Source organism: Hemitrygon akajei, chromosome 2 (genome assembly GCF_048418815.1).
Source record: "Hemitrygon akajei chromosome 2, sHemAka1.3, whole genome shotgun sequence".
NCBI lineage: Eukaryota > Metazoa > Chordata > Chondrichthyes > Myliobatiformes > Dasyatidae > Hemitrygon > Hemitrygon akajei.
The window spans coordinates 35910799-35923420 of record NC_133125.1 but is presented as its reverse complement, the minus strand read 5'-3'; the positions used below and the strand labels follow the sequence as shown (position 1 = coordinate 35923420).

The 12622-nt window shown below is 43.5% G+C and overlaps 1 long non-coding RNA gene across 3 annotated transcripts in view; it reads right to left on the bottom strand.

Annotated features, from left to right (window-relative positions):
* The window catches only part of LOC140740795 (uncharacterized), an 87842-nt gene extending 82768 nt beyond the window's left edge, over nucleotides 1-5074 (bottom strand). For all 3 annotated transcript variants that reach the window (XR_012101933.1, XR_012101935.1, XR_012101932.1), the window contains exon 1: nucleotides 4874-5074. This is a non-coding gene — a long non-coding RNA (uncharacterized lncRNA). The remainder of the gene's footprint in view (nucleotides 1-4873) is intronic.
* Nucleotides 5075-12622: the final 7548 nt, after the last annotated feature.

The following is a 12622-nucleotide window of genomic DNA, read 5'->3' as shown; positions in this document are numbered from 1 at the left end:
AGTCCCTGACCAGCATATGGTCCTGAGAACTGAGGACTCGCTGTCCTACCTGAGTGGTGCGAAGTGGTTCAGTGTGCAGGACTTGAGGAACGGGTATTATCAGATCCCCATGAGTAAGGGTGACAAAGAGAAGACGACATTCATATGTCCATTGGGATTCTTCCAGATCGAAAGAATGCCCCAGGGCATATCGGGAACCCCTGCGACTTTCCAGTGTGCCACGGAGAAAAAGGTGAGGGATATGAACTTACCTGAGGTATTGGTGTACCTGGATGATCTTATGGTGTTTGGGTTTACCTTGGAGGTACATGAAGCAAGGTTACTGAAGGTGCTGGGCTGCCTGAAATCTGAAGGGTTAAAACTTTCCCTGGACAAGTGCCAGTTCTGCAAGACGTCTATCAACTATGTTGGGCACACAGGCTCATGGGACAGAGTAGCTACAGATCCATCTAAGACAGAGGTGGTGACGACATGTCTGAGGCCCCAGACTGTGGGAGCCTTGTGCTCATTCCTTGGATTCTGGGTGTACTATCGGAGGCTTGTGAAGGACTACTCTAAAGTGAGTCACCCTTTAAATTAGCTTCTGTGTGCTTACCCTTCCTTGTAGAAGAAAGGGAAGATGAAAGGAGAGGATGGTAAAGATTATCTACCCCCTTCAGAGCCTTTTGGAGCAAGATGGAATGTAAAATGCCAAGAGGCCTTTCAGTTGCTGAAGGAGCTGCTGATGAAAGTGCTTGTGCTGCCTTTTGCACACACCTGGTTGCCATATGCTTTGCATAAAGATGCCAGCAGAGAGGGCTTAGGGGCATTCTATATCAGGATCAAGGCACAGGGTTGGGACCTTCTACGTTCGTCAGCTAGAGTCTCTCACCCTCTGAGCGAAACTACCCCATGCACAAATTGGAGTTCCTGGCATTAAAATGGGCTGTGGTGGATAAACTAAGAGGCTATCTATATCGTGCCAATTTTGAGGTGAGGACAGACAACAATCCATTAACCTATATCCTGACCTCCATGAAATTGGATGCCACATGCCATTGGTGTCTGGTGACATCATCTGCCTATGATGTCAGCCTGAAGTACAGGGAGTCGGAGCATTGATGCTGATGCGTTGTCCCGATGTGCACATGAAGGACTGGATGGGGACGGAGAATGGAAGAGTATTCCTGCCCCTGGAGTCAAAGCCATCTGCCAGTTTTCCATCATGGGGAAGGCAGAGGGAAGGCAAGGGCAGAATGGAGCAGTAGATCATTTGGGAGCTTCTGATGGTGCCATTCGACAAGCTTACTGCAACCTGACTGCTCTCAAGACAAAGCAGGTGCCAGGATTCAGCCTTGGAGAAGTGCAGCCGCTCAGCAAGATGACGTGTGTATTGGTACTGTTTGGTTAGTGGTTATGAAACATGACCCAAGCAGACAAGATGAAACACTCTGCAGTGTCTCTACTACTGAGCAACTGGCCCAGACTGAAGTTGAGGAACCCGATTCTATACAGGGTCATGTCGCCTCCAGACCAACCTCGGCATTCACAGCTGCTTCAGCCTAAGAGGTACCGGAGGATTGTGTTGAAGTCACTTCATGATGATAGAAAACCTACAGCACAATACAGTCCCTTCGGCCTACAAAGCTGTGCCGAACATGTACTTACTTTAGAAATTACCTAGGGTTACCCATAGCCCTCTATTTTTCAAAGCTCCATGTACCTGTCCAGGAATCTCTTAAAAGACCCTATCATATCTGCCTCCACCACCGTCGCCGGCAGCACATTCCACGCACTCACCGCTCTCTGCGTATGCTTTTATGTTGTATTAGATTTCCCTTGTCAAGCATCATTGCTTCATTCTCCCTTTATAATATTTCTTCTTCTCTGTGAGATATGTAACCTGTGCCTTCCAAATTACTCCCAGCAAGTGCAGCCATTGCTGTTTGCTGTCATCGCTGCTAGTGGCCCCTTCCAATCAGCTTTGGCCAGCTCCTATCATACCTCTATAATTCCCTTTACTCCACTGTAATACTGATACACCTGACTTTAACTTCACCGTCTCAAGTTGTAGGGTGAATTCTATAATATTATGATCCCTGGCTCCTGAGTGTTCCTTTACCTTAACCACTCTAATCAAATCGGGATCATTACACAACACCCAATCAAAATAACCTTTCCCCTGGTTCGCTCAAACAGAAAATGTTCTAAAAAGCATATTATAGGCATTGTACAAATCCTTTTTCTTGGGATTGTTACGAACCCCGTAACTGGGTCACTTACCAGCAAAGATAGAGAGGTTCGTTGAAGTCTGATGGTACTATTTTTAACAGTATTTATTGGTAAAAATACACAAAAATAATATCAATGCAAACATACAGATAATATATGTCGTCAATACTAAATCTAAAAGTGCGGGTATAATAATAATCAATAAGAAATAGCTCTATCGTTGTCTAGGGGATAATGTATTGTCCGATGGAAATATAAAAGTCATTCAGTTCAGGCAGGCTTCCACCTTTGGGGACCGCTGGGTTTTCAATTGTTGGAGAGAGAGAGAGAGAGAATTTTGAACTTGCCAGCTTTTCCTTTTTATGATGTCGATCCTTCGAAATTTCATTGGTGGCCTCTTCTTTAGCTAAGCCGTTTTTCCATGGTAAGGACTGCCAATTCCAAGGCAAATGGAAAAGGACGCATGCGGCCCCCCACCGGCTGTCGCTATTAAACGCTGTCACGGGATTTCTAGCGTTTCTCCTGGTGCATCTGAAGGGGTTGTTCCCCAGACCCTCTTTTATCCTTACTCACGGGGTCTCAGATGTCAATCAGGGTGGGATGATGCAATCCCTCAACCAGCCCACTCTGGTCATTCCCTGAGGGCTTCAATGAATAGTACAGTACTCAATACACAATTCCGTCTCCAAGAGACAATAGTCGTTATCAATGGTTCCGCCTTTCTGGGGGCCAGGACACATTCCAAACCCTTGTGGATTCTGCGTGTCTCTCTCTCATTTCCTGGGTCCCAGACCTGAATTAATAGTGATCTTGCGATTCTCAAAAAGGAGGGGGCTACTTTGTACCCTTCGGCCCCTCAGAGTTGTGGCACATTCGTAACAGGATCCAGCAGCAACCTGTCTAACTGCATATTGAAATCCCCCATGACTATCATAACATTACTCTTTTTACATGCCTTTTCTATTTCCCATTGTAATTGGTAGCCCATATCCTGGCCACTGTTCAGAGGCTTGTATATAACTCCCTTTAGTCATTTCACCCTTGCAGATTCTTAATTTTATCTACAAAGATTCTACATCTTCTGGTCATATGCTGCCTCCTTCTAAGATTTGATTATATTTCTTACCAAGAGAGCCATGCCATCTATTCTGCCTACATCTGTGTCTTCACTACAACATATATCCTTAGATGTTAGGCTCCCATCTGTAATCTTCTTTCAGCCAGGCTTAGTGATGGCCACAACATCATACTTGCCAATCTCTAACTGTGCGACAAGATCATCTACCTTATTCCGTATACTGCGTGCATTCAAATATAACACCTCCAGCCCTGTATTCATCACCTTTTTCAATTTTGTTCCCAAGTTACACTGCAACTCATCCCACTGACTGCAATGTTGCTCTATCATCTGCCTGTATTTGTTGACAATTTCACTACACACTGCATCTGCTTGTATGCCAACTGCCCCGTCCTCAGTCCCACCTCTTCAGTTACCTTTCCCCTGCCAAATTAGTTTAAACCCTCCTCAACTGCCGTGGCGAACTTGCCCACAAGGATATTGCCCCCTCCCTTGGGTTCAGGTGTAACCATTCCCTTTGGAACAGATCATACCTTCCCCAGAGGAAATCCCAATGATCCAGAAATCTGAACCCCTGCCTCTGCACCAGTTCCTCAGCCACACATTCATCTGCCAAGTCTTTTTATTCCTACCCTCACTGGAGTGTGGCATAGTCGAGGTCCCATTTTTCAGCTTGATACTGTACTGAACTCCATGAATTCTCTCTTCAGAACCTACTCCCTTTTCCTTCCTATGTCATTGATGCCATTATGTACCATGACCTCTGGCTGCTCCCCCTCCCCCTTTAGAATGCTGTGAACACGATCTGAGGCATCTTTGACCCTGGCACCTGGGAGGCATTCCATCCATCCAGGTGTCTCTTTCCTGTTCAGAGCATCTCGTGTCTACTTCTACAACTATGGAATCCCCCCATCACTACTGCAATCCTCTCCTCCCCTCCCCCTTCCCTTCTGAGCCACAGCACCAGACTAAGTGACAGAGACCCATTCCGCTACCACTGCAATAGTATCCAAAGTGGTCTATGTTTTGTTGAGGAGAATGCCCACAGGGATACTCTGTATTGGTTATCCTTTACCTTTCTCTCTCCTGACCGTTACCCATGTAACTGTCTCGTGCAGCTTAGGGGTGACTACCTCCCTGTAGGTCTTATCTATCACCTTCTCATTTACCCTCATGAGCTGAAGGTCATTGAGCTGCAGCTCCAGTTCCTTAACACTTTCTCTGAGGAGCTGCACCCTCAGTGCACCTGGTGCAGATGTGATTATCCAGGTGGCTGGAGGTCTCCTGGAATTCTCACTTCTCACACAAAGAACACAACACAGCTCCTGCATTCATCGTCACTGCACTAACTGTGCACTAACAGATGAAGAATGAAAAAGAAACTTACCTTGCCTAAGCCTGTTCTCACTCAAGCCTGTTGAGCCAAAGCTTACCCTCTCTAACAGAAGTCCACTCACACAATTGTTGCTCCACCTGTCCCTACCTTATTTTTATATGCCCTTGCTAATGCATCGTGATACGATTGGGCCACCGGAAAAAAGCCAAAAGCCTGTGAACACTACTTTTTAAAATGCTCGCCCCTACCTGTGTGGAGCCTCCTCTGTCCATAAGATTGGGCTGCCAGGAAAAGTGTATATAACAAGATTTGACGTCTGAGTTTCCTGAAGAGGTCTGAAGGCACATAGCTAATATTCCATTGAAAACAATGAGTTGTAAGGAATGACCTAAAGTGGAAAAAAATGATACAGATTGGGAGGTTGTAACATTGAATCTGGTTTGTGGGTCTGAGACAGAAAACACTGACTGCAAATAAGTATATTAATCATTTGTTTACACAGAGTAAAAAATCAGCCAAACATTCATGCTTCTCATCTTACAGAAAGTACAAAGTTAAATATTCAACATACATTCAACAAACATATTTAACTAAAAGTGCATGCAGAACATACCTGCCCAGTAACTATGTGCACCACTTGGAGGCATTTGAAAATAAAAAGAAGGATGTTGACGTGACAATTGAACACTGGTGAAGAACTGATTGGTCATAATACAAATTAGGATAGAAGTTACTTGCTGACCATTTTGTGTAGGAAAGGATGAGAGAGGCCAGCGAAGAATCTCTTATAAGAGACAATTATCGAGGTTGCAGAGATGCAGTAAGAGTTTCAGCAATAGATTAGCTAAGGCAGAGATAGAATAGTCTTAGCTGTGGTGCAGTTATGCAATTCTGGCATTCATAATGGGGTTAAAAATACCTGATCACAATTATTTTCTTCTACAGTTTATTGGCTTTAAAATAACCATATAACCATATAACAATTACAGCACGGAAACAGGCCATCTCGGCCTTTCTAGTCCGTGCCGAACGCTTACTCTCACCTAATCCCACTGACCCACACTCAGCCCATAACCCTCCATTCCTTTCCTGTCCATATACCTATCCAATTTTACTTTAAATGACAATACTGAACCTGCCTCTACCACTTCTAGTGGAATCTTGTTCCACACAGCTACCACTCTCTGAAATTCCCCTTCGTGTTACCCTTAAGCTTTTGTCCCCTAACTTTCAACTCATGTCCTCTTGTTTGAATCTTCCCTACTCTCAATGGAAAAGGCCTATTCACATCAACTCTATCTATCCCCCTCATAATTTTAAATACCTCTATCAAGTCTCCCCTCAACCTTCTACGCTCCAAAGAATAAAGACCTAACTTGTTCAACCTTTCCCTGTAACTTAAAGTAAAATAGTATTTTGTATCCTCAAAGCTAACTTTGAAGTCCTTTAAATATTGCAAATTTCGATTGCAAAACTTTCAATGTTCTTGGCTTTCCCTATTGAACAACAGAACTTCTCTATATCAATATGTGCTACTCTATGGATACTTAGCTGGATCTTGCAGTTGCCAGCACTCATAGTTCTGACCTTGCAGGCAGCTCTTAAAGTGCTATTTCACCATCACAGTTACACTCTCCCAATTAATCTCAAAGCCTGCTGCTTTAAAGAAAGGATAGCACATGACAGAAGACAAAGGGGTAGGTCTGAGAGACCTGCACAGACTGGTAAAGAATAGTTTCACTTTTGTTTGTATTATTGTGCGGTGAGGAGTGATTTGAGTGGTTGTTTATCGTACTGCCAATTTTCTCTTTCTTGGTTTCACAGCCATCTGGAGAAGAAGAATTAGAGTTGTATGCTTTGATAATAAATGAACCTTTGATACGGATACTGAAATTGATTGTGATGGGTATGATCCATATTTGTTAAATGTGGTTTCTTCCTCTTAATGGCTCACAATCAATCAGAATGGGGGTTCCATCTGGTTGCTTCTTTGTTGTTCTCTGTAAATTTAGCTTATGGAAGTTAATATGGCAAGTGACTCATCTCTTGGCACCTACCCACCTACAATCCCCTTCCCAAGGCCTTTCCACTGTCAACAAGCATGTTAGCAGCCTCAACAAATATTTGAATACAGTCAAAGTCAAGATAATCGGTATCTGCTCAAGTACATGCATGCACAGGTGAAATGAAAAAACAATGCTTGCAGCTACATCACAGGCATATAATGTCATATACACAACAGCCACAAGATAAACACAAGTAAGATGAAATCTGTACATATGTTTTTACAAGGAAGATCACAAATAGAACAAATAGGTCATTATATTGAATAGTAATAATAGGGTTGCTCTAGTGTAGTGATTCAGTTAGTCCAAATTCAATTGCATCCTCTCTCCCTCTCATTGGTGCTGCTGCTTGTGCAAGGGGGGAGGATTGATGACTTTGCTTCTGCTTGTGTGATGAGGGTGCTTTAGGGTTCTGATGTTTCTATCGTTCATTCTATAGTGTTTCTTGTTTCGTGGATGCCTGTGAAGAGTAAGAATTTAAGGTTGTATACTGCAAGCATTCTCTGATATTAAATTGAACCATCTGGATGTTGCCTTTTTGTAGCAATGCCACCCGTCATTGCTACCAATGATGGTATGGGATGTGCCTATGATGTATTGGCAACAACTGTTAGCAAGTTTGACACCTTTCAGGACATAACAGCCCTTTCGACTTGCAACCCATCAACATTCACAAATATTTATACCAGCACACAGCACCTGCAGTGAGTATGGTAGAAAAATGCATTGCAATTACTCACCCTGACAACAACTCCCAAAACCAAGAATGAAAAGGGCCTCAAGTACATGGGAAAGCAAGACACTATTCTGTCCTGGAAATATATATCACTAATCCTTCATCATCACTGGGGCTAATTATATGTGTGATGTGGGAATTCTTTCATCAGAAAGACTGCAATGGCTCGAGATTGTGACTGTATCATCTTCGTATGGGCAATAAAGGATGCACAATTAGTGAAACACGGAGCCTTTAGACCCCCTTCCTCACTCCTGACTATCCTGCTGTTGAATGTAGTCTTTGAAAAATTAGATTAAAGATCTCCGAGCAAGACTGTTGTGTACTTTGCTTTACAGAAACATGACTCACCACTGCTATTTTGGCCACAGGGCTGCATCCCGAGAGCTTCACCATACACTGCAAAGACAGGACAGCTGGGTCCTTTAAAGTTAGAAAAGGTGGAGTATGCTTCCTGATTAACTCATCATGGTTTCAATCCTACTCACCTGACCTGGAACATCTAGCAGCTCAGTGTCATCCATTTTATCTGCCAAGGGAGTTTTCCACTATCATCCTGGAGCAGTGTGCATTCCACCTCTGACCAGCATTAGAGAGCCACTGGGGGAGCTGAGCTGAAAGAGCACACCCTAATGCCTTGTCTATCTTTGTGGGGGATTTCAACCAGGCCAACTTAAATGAATTTTTGAACAACTACCACCAAAGTACTATCAGAAGCCGACTCTGAAGCCACTATCAAAAATGCATACCGTGCCATCCCATGTCCTCAATTGGCCGTACTTCTATTCCCAGCATACAGGCAGAGACTAAAGACCATAGCTCCAGTAGCGAGGACCAAGAAGGTCTTGTCAAGTGAGAAAGAGAGCGCTTAAAGGGCAGAGTGAGCAATTTCAAGTCCCTGGGTGTCAACATCGCTGAAGATCTACCCTGGGCCCAACATATTGATGCAATTACAGTGAAGGCATGACAGTAGCTATATTTAATTCGGAGTTTGGGGAGACGATATAACACTAAAGACCCTTGTAAGTTTTTACAGATGTGTCTTGGAGAGCATTCTAACTGGTTGCATCATCATCTGGTATGGAGGGGCCACTACATAGGATTGGAAAAAACTACATAATGTTGCAAACTCAGCCAGCTGCATCATAGCACTTGTCTTCCCAGCAATGAGACATTTTTAAAAGCAATGCCTCATAAATGCTTCGTATTGTTGGGAGTGGGCTAGTGGTGAGAGTAGGTGTGTCAGGCTTTGGCTCAAAGGAGGCCTCAGCTCGGAAGAGCCATTGGCTCTGGGTAAATTTCTGTTAAGGTTCCCTTTTTCTCTCTCTCTTGCTGTACTTAGTGTAGTAAATGGCCATTGTGTGTTCTTCATGCCGGATGTTGGAGTCCTGGGAGACCCAGACTCTTCCAGGGAATTACATCTGCATGAAGTGCATCCAGCTGCGGCTCCTTGAAGACTGTGTTAGGGATCTGGACAACAGCTGGATGACCTTGGGCTTGTATGGCAGAGTGACGAGATGATCGATCGGAGTTACAGGGAGGTAGTCACACCAAAGCTGCAGGAGGCGAGCAGCTGGCTGACTGTCAGAAGAAATGGGAATGTGAATAGGCAGTTAGCGCAGAGCACCCTGTGGCCATTCCCCTTAAAAATAAGTATACTATTTCGGATACTTTTGTGGAGGATGACCGCCCAGGGGAATGCTACAAAGCCTGGGTTACTGGCACTGAGCATGGGTCCATGGTGCAGAAGGGAAAGAGAGAGAAGAAGGGAGCAGTAGAGATAGGAGACTCAACAGAGGAACAGGCAGGAGATTCTGTGGACGTGAGTGGGACATCCACGTGCTATGTTGCCGCCCAGGTGCCAGGGTCAGGAGCATCTCAGATCGTGTCCACAGCATTTTAGAGAGGGAGGGAGAGCAGCCGGATGCCTTGGTACATATTGGTACCAATGACTTGGGAAGGAAAAGCACTGAGGTCCTGAAGAGTGAATTTAGAGAGTTAGGCAGAAACCTGAGAAGCAGGTTCTCCAGGATAGTAATTTCTGGATTGCTATCTGTGCCACGTGCTAGTGAGAGCAGAAACAGGATGACTTGGCAGATAAATGCATGGCTGAGAAGCTGGTGCAGGGGGCTGGGCTACAGGTTCTTGGGTCATTGGGATCTCTTCTGGGGGAGGTATGACCTGTACAAAAGTGAAGGGTTGCACCTGAACCCGAGGGGAGAGTTGTTGGGGAGGGTTACAACTAATTTGGCAGTGGGTGGATGAAGGGACTCAGGATAGGATGGATGAAAAAAAACAAAGATAGTGCGCAGTCAGACTGCCAGGAAGGTCAGGCAAATGATAAGACAAAACTCAGTTGGGAACCGAATGTCCAAGGTTACATGTTGTATGAGAGGGATAGGAAGGTAGGCAGAGGGGATGTCATGGCTCTGCTAATAAAGAATGACATCAAATCAGTAGAAAGATGTGACATAGGATCGGAAGATGTTGAATCCTTTGTGGGTTGAGCTAAGAAACTGCAAGGGTAAAAGGACTCTGATGGCAGTTATATACAGGCCTCCCAACAGTAGCTGGGGTATGGACCGCAGATTACAACTGGAAATAGAAAAGGTATGTCAAAAGGGCAATGTTATGATTGTCATGAGAGATTTTAACATGCATGTTGATTGGGAAAATCAGGTCGGTAATGGATCTCAAGGGAGTGAGTTTGTTGAATGCTTGTGAGATGGCTTTTTAGAGCAGTTTACCATTGAGCCTACTGGGGATCTGCTAGACTGGACTGGGTATTATGCAATGAACCAGAGGTGATTAGAGAACTTAATGTAAAAGAGTCAGTGATCACAATTTGATTGAGTTCAACTTGAAATTTGATCGGGTGGAAGTAAAGTCTGACATAGCAGTATTTCAGTGGAGTGAAGGAAATTACAGTGGTATGAGAACGCAGTTGGCCGAAGTAAATTGGACGCAGCTGCTGCCAGGAATGACAGCAGAGCAATAATGGTGTGAGTTTCTGGGAAAAATGAGGAAGGTGCAGGATAGATGTATTCCAAAAACAAAGAAATAGCCAAATGGCAAAATAGTACAACCATTGGTGATGAGGGAAGTCAAAGCCAATGTAAAAACAAAAGAGAGGGTGTACAACAATGCAATAATTAGCAGGAAGATAGAAGATTGGGAAGCTTTTAAAAACCTATAGAGAGCAACTAAAAGAATCTTAGAAGGGAAAAGATGAAATATGAAAGCAAGCTAGCAAACAATATCAAAGTGGACAGTGAAAACTTTTGCAAGTATGTAACAAAAAGAGATGAGAGTGGATATAGGACCGCTAGAAAATGAGGCCAGAGAAGTAATAATGGGGGACAAAGAGATGGCAGATGAATTAAGTGAGTATTTTGCATCAGTTTTCACTGTGGAAGACACTAGCAGTGTGTCAGATGTTGCCGTGTGTGAAGGAAAATAAGTGAGTGCAGTTACTATTACAAGAGAGGAGATGCTCAAAAAGCTGAAAGACCTCAGGGTATATAAGTCACCTGGACCAGATGATCTGCACCATAAAGTTCTGAAAGAAGTAGCGTTGGAGATTGTAGAGGCATTATCAATGATCTTTCTAAAATCACTGGAATCTGGCCTGATGCCAGAGGACTGGAAAATTGCAAAAGTCACTCCACTCTTTAAGAAAGGAGGAAGGCAGCAAAAAGGAAATTATAGACAAGTTATCCTGAACTCAGTAGTTGGGAAGATGTTGGAGTCAATTGCTGAGGATGAGATTACGGAGTACTTGGTAACACAGGACAAGAGAGGACAAAGTCAGCATGGTTTCCTTAAGGGAAAATCTTGCCTGACAAAACTGTTGGAATCCTTTGAGGAGATTGAATTGAATTGAATCGAATTAAATTGAATTGACTTTATTACCTACATCTTTCACACACAAGAGGTGTAAAAATTTTTGCATTACGTATCCATCTAAATGTGCAATGTGCAATCATAGTAATTTATAATAGAACATAGAATAGTACAGCACAGTAGAGGCCCTTCAGCCCACAATGTTGTGCTAACCCTTAAACCCTGCCTCCCAGATAACCCCCCCACCTTAAATTCCTCCATATACCTGTCTAGTAGTCTCTTAAATTTCACTAGTGTATCTGCCTCTACCACGGACTCAGGCAGTGCATTCCATGCACCAACCACTCTCTGAGTGAAAATTCCTCTAATATCCCCCTTGAACTTCCCACCCCTTACCTTAAAGCCATGTCCTCTTGTATTGAGCAGTGGTGCCCTGGGGAAGAGACACTGGCTGTCCACTCTATCTATTCCTCTTAATATCTTGTATGATAATTTATAATAAATAGAACAGTCAATGTAATATAGAGCACACTCAAATCAGCATGAGTTCATCAGTCTGATAGCCTGGTGGAAGAAACTGTCCCAGAGTCTGTTGGTTTTGGCTATTATGCTGTGGTACCGTTTCCTGGATGATAGCTGCTGGAATAGATTGTGGTTGGGGTGATGTGGGTCCCCAATGATCCTACAGGCCCTTTTTACACACCTGTCCTTGTAGATGTCCTGAATCATGGGAAGTTCACAACTACAGATATGCTGGACTGTCCACACTACTCTCTGCAGTGCCCTGTGATTAAGGGAGGTACAGTTCCCATACTAGTTAGTGATGCAATTTGTCTGTATGATCGTAAAATTTGTCCTAGTATGATCATGTCTGCTCTGTTCCAAGTCTCAACTTCTCAGGATCTGATTCACATTTGGCACAGTTTTAAATCTATTCAATATATGTGTACTGTCATTAATTAATTAATTCCTTCTTCTATATCATGTATTGTATTGAACTGTTGCTAAGTTAACAAATTTCATGACACCTGCTGCTGTTAATAAATCTGGTTCTCATTCTGATGTCAACTGTTCTGCATGTTACTGCAAGAAACTGCGAAGTTTTGCAGCAGCAGCAGTACAATACATTATATATACAAAGTACATATATATATAGCTATAAGTTACGATAAGAAATATATTTTAAAAAGTAGTTAAAAAGAGAGAAAAATATTGAGGTGGTGTTCTGGGTTCGTGGACCATTCAGAAAATATATTGGCAGAAGAGAAGAAGCTGTTCCTGAAACATTGAGCGTCTGACTTCAGACTCCTGTACCTCCTCCCTGAAAGTAGTAATGAGAAGTGAGCATTATA